At 39.2% G+C, this 14,863-nt stretch overlaps 1 non-coding gene across 1 annotated transcript; it reads left to right on the forward strand.

Moving 5' to 3' along the window:
- The first annotated feature begins 2,372 nt into the window (after nucleotides 1-2,372).
- On the forward strand, nucleotides 2,373-2,479 carry LOC141624782 (small nucleolar RNA R71). The gene has a single exon (XR_012534586.1). It is a non-coding gene; the product is annotated as a small nucleolar RNA R71 (small nucleolar RNA).
- Nucleotides 2,480-14,863: the final 12,384 nt, after the last annotated feature.

Below are 14,863 nucleotides of genomic sequence, written 5' to 3' on the forward strand. Positions count from 1 at the left end.
CGGAATGAGAAAAAAGAGTTATGTGCATGCTTGAATGGAATTAAAGTGCCACATGGTTATTCGTCGAACATCAAAAGCCTAGTGTCGATGCAAGACCTAAAACTCACCGGGTTAAAGTCACATAATTGTCACACTTTGATGCAACAATTACTACCTGTGGCTATTCGTTCCATTTTACCTGAAAAGCTAAGATATGCTATAACTAGATTCTGTCTTTTCTTCCAGTCCATATGCGAGAAAGTCATCGATTCCGATGACGCAGATTCATTGCAAGAACTCGTTGTAACCTCTCATTGTCAGTTGGAAATGTATTTTCCACCCTCTTTCTTCACTATCATGATTCATCTGACCATTCACTTGGTTAGGGAGATTTTGTACCTTGGGCCTGTGTACTTTAGATACCAGTATCCTTTCGAAAGATTGATGAAAGTCTACAAGGACTATACATCTAATCGGTATCGTCCGGAAGGTTGTATTGCTGAACACGCTATTTTAGATGAAGTTCTTTCATATTGTTATGCTCATCTCTCCCCTGAGGAGTTGATTAGCGTTCCTAAGAATCGTCATGGTGACTGGATGACAGGAAAAGCTATTAGAGGCCGGGTTAAAAAAATTGTGACACGTGAAATGTTGCATTTAGCACATACGTATGTGCTAACCAACGAAGATGAGGTGCAACCTTATATTCAACAACACAAAGATGAGCTCAAATACGATCACCCAAACAAGACCGAGAAGTGGATAACGAGCATACGAAGACGTTTGCATATTTGTTTAGGAATATTGTCTTAGAGTGTATGAATCAAACTGGTGATGGCATCTCTCATAGGTTACTACGTCTTGGTTTAGGTCCAAATGCTAGGGTCTCCTTTTACAGCAGTTTTGCCACTAATGGATATACTTTTTACACCCGCGAGCAAGATGAGTTGAGCACAATGGAAAATAGTGGTGTGAGTTCTGAATTTGAGGCAATGCACATTGCTACTTCAAAAGATAAAAAGCCTATTTGGGGAAAATGCCTTTATTATGGTGTTATTCAAGAAATATTGGTACTAGATTACATTGATTTCACAATGCCTTTGTTTCGATGTAACTGGGTTGATAACAACATCCATTGTGTCTGAAAGGATAAGATGGGATTTACGTTGGTCAATCTGGGTAAGGTTGTCAATAATAAGGATGATCCTTTCATAATGGCATCCCAAGCTGAACAAGTGTTCTATGTCACCGATCCTATGGATAAGAAGTGGTCTGTTGTACTGTCTATAAGGAGTAGAAGGAGTAGTCCATCCGATAATGGTGATGATGATCAGGATGTCGTTTTTGAGGGAATGGATCACTCTACCACTGTATCTTATTTCGACGATGTTGACACTGATCATGAGGACACTGAAAGCATCTATATGCATGATGACCATGGTGAAGGTATTTGGGTTAACGAAGAAACTATGACATCCAAGAAACGTCCCCGATCCTTAGATGGTCTATAATGTAAGTTATTATCTTTTATTTTTATTTTTATTTTTTAAATATATATATCTTCCTTTTAATTTTTTTTATTTTTTAAATAACTATCTCCACTGAACAGATTAGTAGAAGGAACTGCATATTTAATACAAACATACTGGAAATCTTACAAGACCACAGGGTTACACATTATCTTTATTTAACTTGCCTTTTTATACAGTCCCACGACACTGCTTATGATAGGCGGATACAGACACACACAGTTTGACACTCAACAAATAACACACGACGTTGCTTAGAAGTTTCAGCCACAGACACGGACACATTTTGTAGGGGTTTTAGGGGTACATTGCTGGGAAAACAGCCATAACCTGGTTATAGGCATCGACGCTTTCTGACCTGGCCGACTGCTACCTATCAATAATGGTCGCATACGACACTTGGACATAGTCCACGGCATTCTTCAGAAGCTCAGCATCCGATTCTGTGGCTACCCAGAGGTATGGTTCGAGTGTTGATCTATTCAGAGCATTCAAGTCGTTCCTGCCATGGCCTCTGAGTTGAAACATCATGTCAAGCTTAAATGCGATTCTCGCATGTGCGGTGATGTTCCAAATCGAATGAGTAGACTCCCTTTGAATCCCCATGGCCCCCCTTGTGGCTTAACTTTGCTGACCGAGTATCCCAGCTCAATAAGCTTATTCCTCAAAGGATTAAAGCTTTTGGCAGCAAATTTTCCATTGTCTATATCTATGTGGCTTGGGGCATTCATCAGGACACAAATCTTGTTCCAAGTTTGATTATCGTCAACTTCGGTGAACATACCATTTGATCCCATGTTGAGAATGTTTCTTGAGTATTCAGAAAGACCATTCCAAAATTGTTGTACCAAGAACCACACGCTAAGTCCATTATGAGGACATGAGCGACAAGTTCCTTTGAATCGCTCCCAAGCTTCATACAAAGATTCTTCGTCCCTTTGCTTAAAACCCGTGATTTGGGCTCTTAGCATGTTAGTCTTTTCCGGAGGGTAGGAACTTTTTGTAGAAAGCTAGAGCCAACTTCTTCCAAGAGTCAATTCCAAGAGTAGCCTTATCAAGGCTCTTCAACCATTGTTTCACGATACCAATTAGAGAAAAAGGAAATAAGACCCATCGAATTTGGTCTTGAGTCACTCCGGTTTGTGAAATCGCATCACAATAGTCACAAAAAGTCTCCATGTGAGAATGAGGGTCTTCACTAGGCATCCCCCCAAATTGGCTTCATTCGACTAATTGGATAAATGCGGATTTTGCAATGAAATTTCCGGTTAAGTGTTGTGTAATCATCCCACAATGCCTAAGTTATCTTGTGATCTTCTAGACATGCAAAATATCAAACAACTCGAAAATAATTAGAACAAACCTTGAGGAGTTTTACTTCCCCAAGGCAAAGAAAGACACAACTAATAACAATCAAAGAAAATCAAATCAAGTTAACACCGTCCCCGGTAACGGCGCCATTTTTGGTCGGTCCGCTTTGAGCTTAGATTTCGGTTACTTGTCGTTATGAGACCTAGACCAAAACAATATTTATAACTTCACAAACAACTCTACTACTAGTAAAGAGGCAAGTAAAGGTCGGATCCCAAGGGATGGGTATTGAAGTAAGATTTTCGATTGCAAGTAACAGTGTCTAGGGGTGTCATAATTTGGGGTTTGAAGTAGAAGATCACTAAACTAATTAGCAATAAAAGTAAACAAGCAAGATGATTAAAAAGGGATGTAAACAATTGATTAAAAGCACTAGGGTGTCATGGGGTCATAGGGGATTCATTGGAATTGATCATACAAACATATTCTCAAATTATAAGCAAGCAATTATTGTTGTGATAGGATCGAGTTGGTTTATATCTTACAATCCTAGGAAGGTTTGGGTCCCGGAGCCGAATCGATTAGATTGTACAACACCTACAAGTCGACTTAATCCTCCCTACTCAACTATATGCATGGTCTAATGAGACTCGAGTTGGTTTATATCTTACAAGTCTTATTGAAAAGGTAAGTGATTGGTAAAAAATGCAAGGATTCATAGGCTCGCATTTCATCAAACATAATATGTGCATGAGTTGAGATCACAACAAGAAAGCAAATAAATTATGTGAACATATTAGATTAAGCATGAATCATCCCCCATGTTGGTTTCCCCTAATTCCCCATTAATCCTAGTTAAGGAAACTACTCACTCATTATCAAGTTTAACATGTTAACAAGGTTGTCAATCATATTAACAAAGCAAAACATGATGAATAAATGAAGATGATTAACAATAATTAAAAAGGGATTAAGAGAATTATACCTAATGATGATTCCAAAATAATAATGCAATGAATAATAGAAGTACTTGATGATTGATGGAAGGTTGTCAATTTCCCAATAAACCCAAATAATCTTCAATTACCCAAAATGAAAGATGAACAATAGAGAAATTAAGGAAATGAGATTTGTATTAATGCTTGATTAAAAGTTGATTACAAGATTAAAGAGAGATTAGAATTATATAGACTATACTAAAGATTGATAAGAAGAACATGATAATATAATTAGACTAATGGGGTATTTATAATGGGGATTAGGTGCACAAATTAGGGTTACTAAGAGCTTAAATGACGATTAAGTCCTTGATGAATCGCTTCTCTCAAGAAAAGATGCGGGTCTCCTTTTAGCTAGTCTTTCAAAAATATGCGCATCTCGAATGGAGAAAGAAGAGGACGTGTTGCACAGGAGGACAATCCGAGCGTCCAAAAGGTCGGGACGAGCGGATTGTGTAGGCGGTGGACGAGCGGCCTGGCAGCTTGGATGCTTGGATTCTGGGGCTTCTGGACGAGCGTCTCGATAGGTGAGACGCTCAGATCCTAGTCCAGCGTGTCATTTCTTCTTTTCTTCTTTTCTTCTTCCAATAATCCTTCGGGATTTTGTCGGAGATGCAAGGATCTTCTTCATCATTACACATCTAATATATTATGTACAAACCAATATCATTTGTCGATACGGTTGCCCACATGATATCATCAGCGACAATGGATCCAATTTCCAAGCTGAGACCGAGCAATTGCTAGCCAAGTACAAGATCAAGCATCACCATTCCTCGCCATATAGACCGCAAACTAATGGTGCAGTAGAGGCAGCAAACAAGAACGTTGTCACAATCCTCAAGAAAATGATTGACAACTATCGAGATTGGCCAAGCAAGATACCATTTGCCTTATGGGGATATCTCATATCTATTAGGATGCCCAATGGGGCCACCCCTTTCTATTTGACCTACGGTATGGAAGCCGTGCAACCAGTCTAGCTCGAAATACCATGCGTATTTTACTCGAAAGTCAAATCCTAGAAGTCGATTGGAAGAGGGATAGGTATGAAGAACTCATCCTCCTAGATGAACGTAGATTGCGCGCGTTGCATAATGTGCAAACGTATCAGGCACGTATCAAACGAGCCTTCAACAAAAGGGTTAAGCCAAGGAACATCAAAGAAGGAGACTTGGTTCTCAAATCAGTTAGAGCTCTTTTACCTGTCGATCCGCGAGGAAAGTTTAAACCCAACTGGGCCGGAACGTTTCTGGTCAAATCCATACTCCCGGGGGGGTGCAGTTAGGATCACACACTTAGATGGGAATGAATTTGCCAACCCAACAAACCTCGACCAACTAAAACGTTACTATGCCTAGAATAGGAACAAAATGCGCCTCGCGTAACCTCACGTGTCGCTCCTGTGGCACGAAATATAAACGGCACCTGGCCAGCTGAAATAAGCTAATGTCACCTTGCTTTTGCATTTTGACAAATCGTCATCCTCATATCATCAAATAAACTGAATTGTGCTTTAAGAGTAAGTAAAGCTCATGCTTATTTTCTAGTTCATTATAAGCTCTTGCTTAGAACAATTATTCTTTTACATTTACTTGAACTACGCGCAAGGGTTTGATTTAATTTTTAAAATGAATACGTAGGTAGTCCTTCACAGGATACAACCCATTATTTTTTAAATGTAAATAGAAGGACATTTGCATATGCATTTGGAATTCGACAAGAATAATAAAAGAAATATCACAACGGTTTCATAACCAATTAACCTTTTTTATTTTCATTTCTTTCCATAATAATAATAATACACTACATAATAAAATAAATAAATATGCTAGGATTCTAAAAACCCCACCATATTGCAAATAATAATAATAATAATAACAAATAATATCAAAGACTTAGGCTATTCTTCCATTTTCCCTTTGCCTTTGTCATTCTTATCATATTTCTTGTCTCGACCACGAGTCGGACGCTCCTGCGCTATCTCAGATCTAATCACCAACGGTCTCTCTCATGGTCTAGCCTTGCCATTCTTATCTACCACCTTTTCCACGGCAGGAGAAGTCTTCAGTTTCTTCGATGGATGAACAACTCGAAATCCGGCTTCTTCCTTTCCCTCGGTCAAGTGCTTCTCTTTCTCCTTCTCTACATCACGAACCTTGTAGTTAACAGGCTCGCGTTTCCTTAGTCTCTCACGCTCCTCAGGAGTAGTATCTTTCCTCCACTGCAAGTAGGAATCTGATACCCATAGTGCACTAACAGAAGAGTTCAGGAACCACATGTTTCTTTAAGCCCATTTGATGGCCCACTCTCTTCGGCTCTCAGTAGTAAGCGCCATGGCACTCTGAGGAACAGTATCAAGCTTCGGAATCGTCTGCTTCAATCCAACCTGCCTCATCAGCCTCTCTGGGAAGATGCATATCATGAATTCCAAGCCAGGAATGCGCACCGATCGGGTAGGATCCAAGGACGATACTTCAGTAACAGACTTGAGATGCCACCATGGTACGATCCATAAAATCAAGGGACCATCCTCGCTCTTCAGCTTGTTCTCCAACTAGTTGCAGACTCAAGTAAAGTCCACCATGTAAAGCCTAGTCCTTATTGCATGATAAGCAGGAACATTAACTGGGGGGGTCGATCAATCGTAAGCGCTCTATAAGCCAAACCTACCAAAATCAGGTATTAGTATCCGAAAAAACAACGAAACGAAAAAAAACGAAAAAAAAAACGAAAAAAAAGAGAAAGAAAAGTTGTGTTCTTTTACCTGCAAAATGATGGGACTTCCCAAATAAGGAAGGTCGCGGTTGGCGTTCCTGTTATCTAACCCCAACAGGATCTCTCCTAAACATAGGCAACCTGGGCTCCTGCGCAGCTCCATCTGCTCAACTTGGCTCAAATAGCGAGGGTCACCTCTCATATCCTCATCAACATGCCCTTGAAGGTCATAAATATGCAATAGGCAAAACCCGAATGCCCTCCGCCTCGCAACATAGGAGATAGTAGGATCTGCCCTATTTATGAATCGATCAATGAAACCCAACATTCGGACTCCTTTTGAGGTCATAAGACGGTCAACCTCAGCTCTTGTCAATCCAAGCAAATCCCTAAATTTGTTTTTATACCCTTGAGAAGTAGAGGGTATAGCAGGTAAATGTTCCGGGTCCCAACCACGAATTGCAGGAATTTCTTTAGGGAATGGGCAGATATCGCCTCCAGGAAAGGAAAATACGTGATAGTTCGGGTCCCAATACTTAAGACAAGCATCCAAGAATGGTTTGACAACCTTGATTAGCTTCAAGGTCAAAATTGATCCAAAGTTGTAGGGACCCATATCATGTTTCTCTACATTTGAGAACTCGTTTGTCCATTATTTGAGACGGATTTCTAAAGTATTCATGATGTATGATTAATTAGAGAGTTTTATGTAATAAGACGGAGTAAGACGGAAGAATTATGTGAATAAAACCCCCCATCGACGTCTATATTTATACTAAAAGCTGTTTCCTAAAATCTGTCAGGACGGACACACTCAGGAAAGGGGGCAACACTTGTTGCTCCTCTTCAAAGAGACGCAGATCCTGCTGCACTTCTTCCACAGCTGTATTTCTGTGATTTTTCGCATTAGATATATCCTAATTCCTTAAACCATAATTTCCTATTCGAGTTTCCTAATCTTACGGGCACGTATTTCGAGGCGACATCGGCATTCTCGTCATTTCAGCACACATTTTCAAACTTAGCCATTTCTTTTAATTTTTTTTCCTTTTTTGGGGAATCATTTCACTCCCGTTTCATTTCAAACTTATATGTTTCTGTTTTCATCTTTTTTTAGGGGGTAACTCTCCCTACCGTCCGGTCATGTTCGATAAATTTTTTGCATTTTCTCGAGTTTTTGTCTTGCGCTAATTTAGGCCATGTGTACAAATATGTGCTTTATGTGCAATTTCTGTGTAAATGTCGACAGTATGACGGCTTAAACCGTTGTCTACCAAACCTGTTCAAAGCTAACCTGCAGGTACAAACATACAACCCAACAGCAAAGGCACTCAGGCCATCATATATACAACCAAAAGGAATATGTACACCAAACTGGGGGCTCGAGCCTGAAACAAAGTGTATAAAGTGAAAAATGAAGGTCCCAAAATGTACAAAAGTGTGTGAAGTACAGCAAACAACAAAAACAACAAAAAGCAACAAACTACTGCTGGTCGCTGCCCAACTCGGTAACTCTCGCCTCGAGAGCAGCGATCTCGGCGTCGCGGACCTCTAGCTCCCTCAGCAGGCGAGGTATCTCCTCTCGGGACTGGGCTAGCTCTCGCTCCAAGTCACGCTCTCTCTGCAAACGACAAGAATTGGCTCATGTCAATCATTTCAAACATAAAGAAAGTTATAAAATTAAAAAATGAAGTAAACGGAAGGTTCATACCTGACGTCCTCGACCGCCAGCAAGTGCCTCGATGGCAGTAGCCCGTAGCTGGTTGGTTACCCTCCAGAAAGCCATGAACCGGGATGGCACAACCTACATTTTAATAAACATAGATACTCAATGATTGGATAAGTTTAATTAAATGTGTTCTTATAAAAAAATTAAACAAATTGGGGAACATACCCTCCGAATCAGATGCTGCCACTCGTCTAGGCCAGCATCTCTCACCGCCGCGTCAAAGTCGCGAAGCTCAGAGATCATCGTCATTCCCATCGCATCGGTGTACTCGAGGGTCTCGGGGTACACTGAGGGCTCGATGCCCTGCCACCTAAACCTCCTGCAAAATTCAAATGGTTTCCATTAATTGATGATCATTCATCATGTTTTCAAGACAATCGAAAGAAGAATAAAGCACTTAACACAACTGGCCAGTACGCCAACCTCCGGTAAAGGAACGTCGATTAGTCCTCACCAGGAAGAAGAAGGGCGTCGCCACCGACGTCTACCAAGTCTGCCTCCCTCTCAGCATCGGAAGGCTCCCTGAACATCATCCGAGGACGATCGATGGTGACCGTCAAGACATCAAGAGAGCACTGACGAGTCAAACGCTCGCCTAAGTACCACACGGGACCCATCGACGTCCTCAGCAGCAGCCGGCTCGAGCTCCTGGGTCGAAGGACCTCAGCCACAAAAGGAGGGACGCCCGTGTAGTCCGCCCAAGGCCTGGGCACCCACTATAAAAAGCAAACATGAGGTCATTCTTACGATCAGTTCTAAAAGAAAGTAATGAAGAAGCAAACAAAGAAGGGTGAGTCGAAGGTACTCACGCCCTCCAACTGCAGAGCATTCACGTCCCGTCGACAGACGTCGTGAAACGAACAATGCCTCTTCGTGCGACACATCACCCAATCCCTCACAATAGGATAGGCTCTCTCCACTGGCTCCGTCCTCTTGGGCGCGAGACTCGGGAAGTAAGAGTACACCCACGCCTGCAAGACAAGATAATCAATAACGATCTTTCGTGATTCGATAAGAAAAGGAAATGATATTTTATAATACGAGATGAAGGTTCATACCTTCAGCAACAGTCCAGGGCCAACGGTGGCAGGAGAAGTCCCCTTCTCTATCAGCTCCGGACGAACTATGGCCCTCATATAGCGAATGAGGACCACAAAACCAGCAGTGACCCCGTCCTAATGGCCTAGGCCACTCAGGTCAGAAAGGAAGGGAAGAAGCTTCGTCGATAGCCTCTCTCCCTTGTCTCCGAGGTAGATCGAAGACAAGAACCACCAGAGCCACAAACGAGCACTCTGCTCTGCGGTGCAAGGAGGAGGAGCCATTGCCCTCCCATCGATCACCACCATCGTCGGTCTCTTCCTAGCAAAGTAGTCCCGGACGTAGGAACAAGGCACCAGCCCGGGAACCGCAGCAGCCTTCGGCATCAGGTTCCAACCGATCAAGCTCCTAGCCTCAGCCGAGTCCACCCTCATGGCTGTCTCCGGCCACACCACAGCCTTAATCCCGTACGGCAAGCCAGAAATCATGCTTTAATCCTCCAACGTGACCCCAACCTCGCCAAAAGGCATGTGAAAGGTAGAGGTCGTGTCCCAAAACTGATCAAGGAAATCTCGAACCAGGCTAAGGTTAGCCCGAATCTTCCTTCCCTTGATGTCCCTCCAAGCTCGTACCAAGGCACCAAATGCTCCCCGCTCGATGATAGTCTGCTCCTCCGGTGATAACCTCCCGTAAAACTCCATCATCGTCGTGTAGCCCGAGAAAGACCTGATGTTCCCGTCCTCCTATTTTGATTTGAAGCAAGAGCTATCTTTAGCTCGAATGAAAGAGAAAAGGAATAGCGAATAAGAATAAAAGAAGATAAATGAAAGAGTGATGAGTTCAAATTATCAAGCTCTTCACCGTCCTGTAGGACAAGTGACCCTCCGCAGCCCAGATGAGGTGTCTGTTGTCCTAATTCTCAGCCCACTCGGGTGCTCCCCTTAGCTGATGACCACCTCGTCCGACGTTGGCCCGCCTCGGGACCTCCTCCTCCTCGATAACCTCCTCCTCGACAACCTCGTCCTCAACAGCTGCCACTGTAGTAGTAAAAGCTTGCTCTAACGCCTCCTCAAGCGTACGAGAAGGGTTAGGAGCCGTGTCCACGACCATGGGACCCCTCCCTGACGGAGAAGCCTCGTCACCTGTAAAATTAAAGTGAATTTAGGCTGCGTCAAATGACGACAAGCCTTAGTTAAGGGATTTTCGAGCGAGCTTTCAAAGCTCCGAAATCGCTCTTTTCTCGCCATCTATGGCCATTTTCCCAAAAACCCAACCGCTCATGTGGTAATATGGGTCAGGTCTGTTGGAGTAGTTTCCTCCACAATGAGTGCGTTTACATATTAAATCTCGTAAAAGGAATATCAGGGATTTATTTATTTATTTGTCAGCTGGTCATCGTTAATCGGTAATGATTGGCTGACTAGAGTTTGACATTACTGTCGTGTGAGGGCGGTGATCAGCTGATCCCTTTAGGTCACACCTATAGGATAACACCCAAATAGAATAAATTAATTGTTTGTATGAGATACGAAATAATTAATTCCTTGTATTATTTGACTCTTAGTTAGTCACATAAATGTATTATTTGATGACGGGTTACGAACTCGGGATAAAGAGATTTATTATTTAATTATGAGATATTTAAATAATAAATGATTATAATTTATTAATTAATTGTTAATTAATTAATTTTATACGATATGTGTATATGTTTTGAGGTAGAATCAATTAGCTATTAAATTTTACAATAGGTTGTAAAATTAGCTAAATGGGTTAATATTGACACATTGTATGTTGATAAAATGGTCTTATGATTACTTAATGGTTAAGTAGTTATTAGTAGTTAATTTGTATTATTTAAGTGTTAAATAATTAAATTAATATTTAATTATGTAAGATAATTAAATATAAGACTTATAAGCATTTGTGGGGCAAATGTCGAAAATCGAATTGGACACATAATTGTCCACTTGGACCGATTTTTATGAGTACACAACAAGTGTCCTCTTTGTGATTTTTTTATCATTATTTTTGTCCCCATAATTGGCTATATATACCCTACAATTCACCTAATACATGAGTGGAAAAAAATTGAAGAAAAAATTGGTCCTTGATACTTGCTTTGGTCGTATCATTCACTTCACAAAGTGACTAACTTTTCTTCATTTTTTGTTCATCATTTTTTCACCAAAACCACATATAAAAACTAACTAATAATATTATCAAGGTAATAATATTAATTAGTACATCAAATTTACATTTATACAAGGTTATTACTTTTATTACCTAGTTAATAATTCTAGTAATCTTTTGGGTTAATCTTGGGTGCCACCAAAGGAGATTACCTATATTGGTAGTTGGTGTTCTTGGAGGATCATCTAAAATAGAAAAGCTCAAGAACTATAAAGGTAGGAGACCTTTGTAGTGCCCATATTTGCCTTATAGCAATGTAAGAAACTTTTGTCTTAAGATGGTTTTAGACCATCTCTTTTATACATTCTTTTGCATGCATGTAGATTTAGACCAAAATTAATTAATTTGTTATTTTAATATCATAAGATGAGTATTAATATGGTCTAAATAACTAACAAGTTGTATCAGAGCATTGTTAAATACATGCATGTTGTCTTAAGACGATTTTAGTAATTTATGAGATAAATTAATAAAATTGATATTATGTTACTAAAATTCGTTTTATCACATAATATAGTCTTGCATGTAAATAATCTGGTCTTAGGATGATATGGGACGAAAATTTGATTTTTGTTAAATTTTTCCACTTTTTATAACTTAAATTGGCATAAAATTGAGTAAAAATGCATTAAAATTAATTAAGAGTTAATTAAATTGGGTTGCATGTTAATTTTATGCATATTTATTTAGAAATAACCACATGCATGTTCTATTTATGAGATAAGTAGATACTTTAGATTAATGTGATTAATTTAGGTAGTTTATTGATTTTTATTTGATAAAAATGGGTAAATAATGGTTATTTTGTAAATAAATATTGATTTAACTTTAGGGCTCGAAATTTCTGAATTTTTAGCTCCTGGAATATGTTCTAAAATGTATAAAATTTTATTTTAAGTCATTTCAATTTTTTTGGTTTGATTTAGAATTAAATCGTAAAAATTACCGCTTTACCGATTAAATTGTGAAATCGATTTAAATAAATTTTAAAAACAAAATTTTTCACTTACATGGCATTTTTGGTGTAAGACCAGAATGTTCATAGTTTTGAAATTTATTTTTCCATAAAATTTTATATTAAATGGAATATTATATGATAATTGTGAATTATTATATCATTTTTGTCACAATTGTGTTTTAATTCCCATATAAATTCAAGATAATTGTTGAGAATGATTATTTTGATATTAGACCAGATTAGTATGATGAGTAAGTCTTAAAATTGTTTTAAGAATTGATTATGAATTTTTATTGGTAAAAATTCCGTCAATGCAAGCTCAAATGATCGTTGTTGGTAAGTTAGACGATTTGGCATGTCATTTTCCATAATGCATTTTTTTATTTATTTAGATGAATGGTTTTTAGAATTATAATTATGTAATTTTTCCTAATATGGCCATAGGTAGAAGTTGGTATTTTCCGAAATGTAAGGGAATATCGACTTGTTTTGTAATTAATTGCGATTTCGTATCGCCTAATTTGTAATTAATTAATAGTTTTATCTTAATTTTATTACAAATTGTATAATAGGGTATTGTTATGTAATTTAATTATTAGTAATTAGATCAAGCTTCTAAAGACGGAGTTTTCATGATGACGGTGTTTTCGGAAAGGCGTTCCGAAATCCTAAAGAAGGAGGCCAATTTATGAAGACTCAAGGGACCAAGGAGTTGGTTTCCGAAGTGTAATAATTTTAGTTAATTAGATTAACTAGGTGGCCATATTAGGACTTATTTGCTTTAATTCTTTTATGCATTCATGCCAAATCGTCACTACATGTTTTATTTTTGTTCTTATCGATTTAATCGTCTAGCATTCACTAATTTTGTTCACTTAAAAGTGATAGACAATTAAATTGATAAGATCTTCACATTTGTTTAAAATTGAGATTAAGCCTTACCAAATAATAGCACCTATGAATCCCTTCTTCATTAAAGGTAGGTTCGGATCACCGAGGTACACTCTTTTTACGTTGGGTAAGTAGGGTAATAAAGGTTATTACGCGTGAAAATTGGTTGGACTCAACGGGATAAATATGGGTTGAATCGGTCCACCGTGCCCATGTTTATTCTGGGGCTAAAAGATAGATTTTAAGAAAATCCGTCAACCAAGAGTTCTAGTAGTAGAATCAGTCAAAGTTGTTGACTCACCAAATTTATATAAATATGGGTTGAATCGGTCCACCGTGCCCGTGTTCATATAAAATTGGATCTTGGAATCATTTATATAATTCAGTGGGAGATCATTATATAAATGGGAACTTGTTAAATAGTTTCACAAGTTAAATATTTCTAGACGATAAATGTTAATCTTTCCTTTATTTCCTTTGTAGTAATCACGATGACTTCTACTAGTGAAACCGCCACAATAGCTAGAGATTCATGGCTACGTTCTTTTATGGACAAATATGTATTAAAAGCCGACGGTAGTAATTTTAAAGATTGGGAAGAACAACTTCGATTAGCTGCCGCAGGTGATGGCAAATTACGCTACCTTGTCGATCCCTCTCCCCCTTCGCCTAGTACTAGGGCTACTGCCGATGTAAGGGAGACTTTTACAAATTATCAAAAGGAATCCGCTGCTATTAAAAATGTTTTGATTTTTTCAATGGATCCTGCTTTACAAAGGCAATGTGTCAAGTTTCGTGATGCACATGAAGTATTCTCGAGGCTTTCAACTATGTTTTCTCAAGCCCCGAGAATAATTGAGATGACACCATTTGTTCGTTTCTTTGAGGCTAACCTCAAAGATGGTCAACCTGTAAGTTCACACGTACTTAAATTGATTGAGTACGTGGAAACTTTAGAGGGGTTGGGATGCAAAATCCCCGACGAACTTGTGGTGGACCGAGTACTCCACTCTCTCTCTCGAACGTCAAGGGATTTACCCAATTATGGTAAATTACAACATGACAAACATGAGAAAGAGTTTACATGAGCTCCATTCTCTGCTTGTGCAAGCAGAGAAGGACATGGGATTGAGTGGGAGTACAAGGAAGGATGTGCTTGCGATTAACGTGAAGGGGAGGAAGCAGTTTAAGAGGAATGCAGGTAAGAAGCCCGTTCAGGTGGAGGGCAAAGGTAAAGCAATTGCGAATTGCTCTACCAAGCAAAAATCCATAAAGGGTAATCCTCTTAAAGATACTTGTAATTATTGTAATAACAAGGGACATTGGAGACGTAATTGCACAAAGTACCTGGATGACATAAAAGCTGGCATTGTGAAGCCGACATGTAATTTCTTAACTGAATCTTTTATGATAGACATAAATTATGCTTCAAATACAACTTGGGTATTAGATACTGGTTGTGGTTCTCACTTGTGCAATCATTTGCAGGGCCTAAAAAGCATAAGAAAGCTAAACAAGG

This window comes from Silene latifolia, chromosome X, assembly GCF_048544455.1.
Source record: "Silene latifolia isolate original U9 population chromosome X, ASM4854445v1, whole genome shotgun sequence".
NCBI lineage: Eukaryota > Viridiplantae > Streptophyta > Magnoliopsida > Caryophyllales > Caryophyllaceae > Silene > Silene latifolia.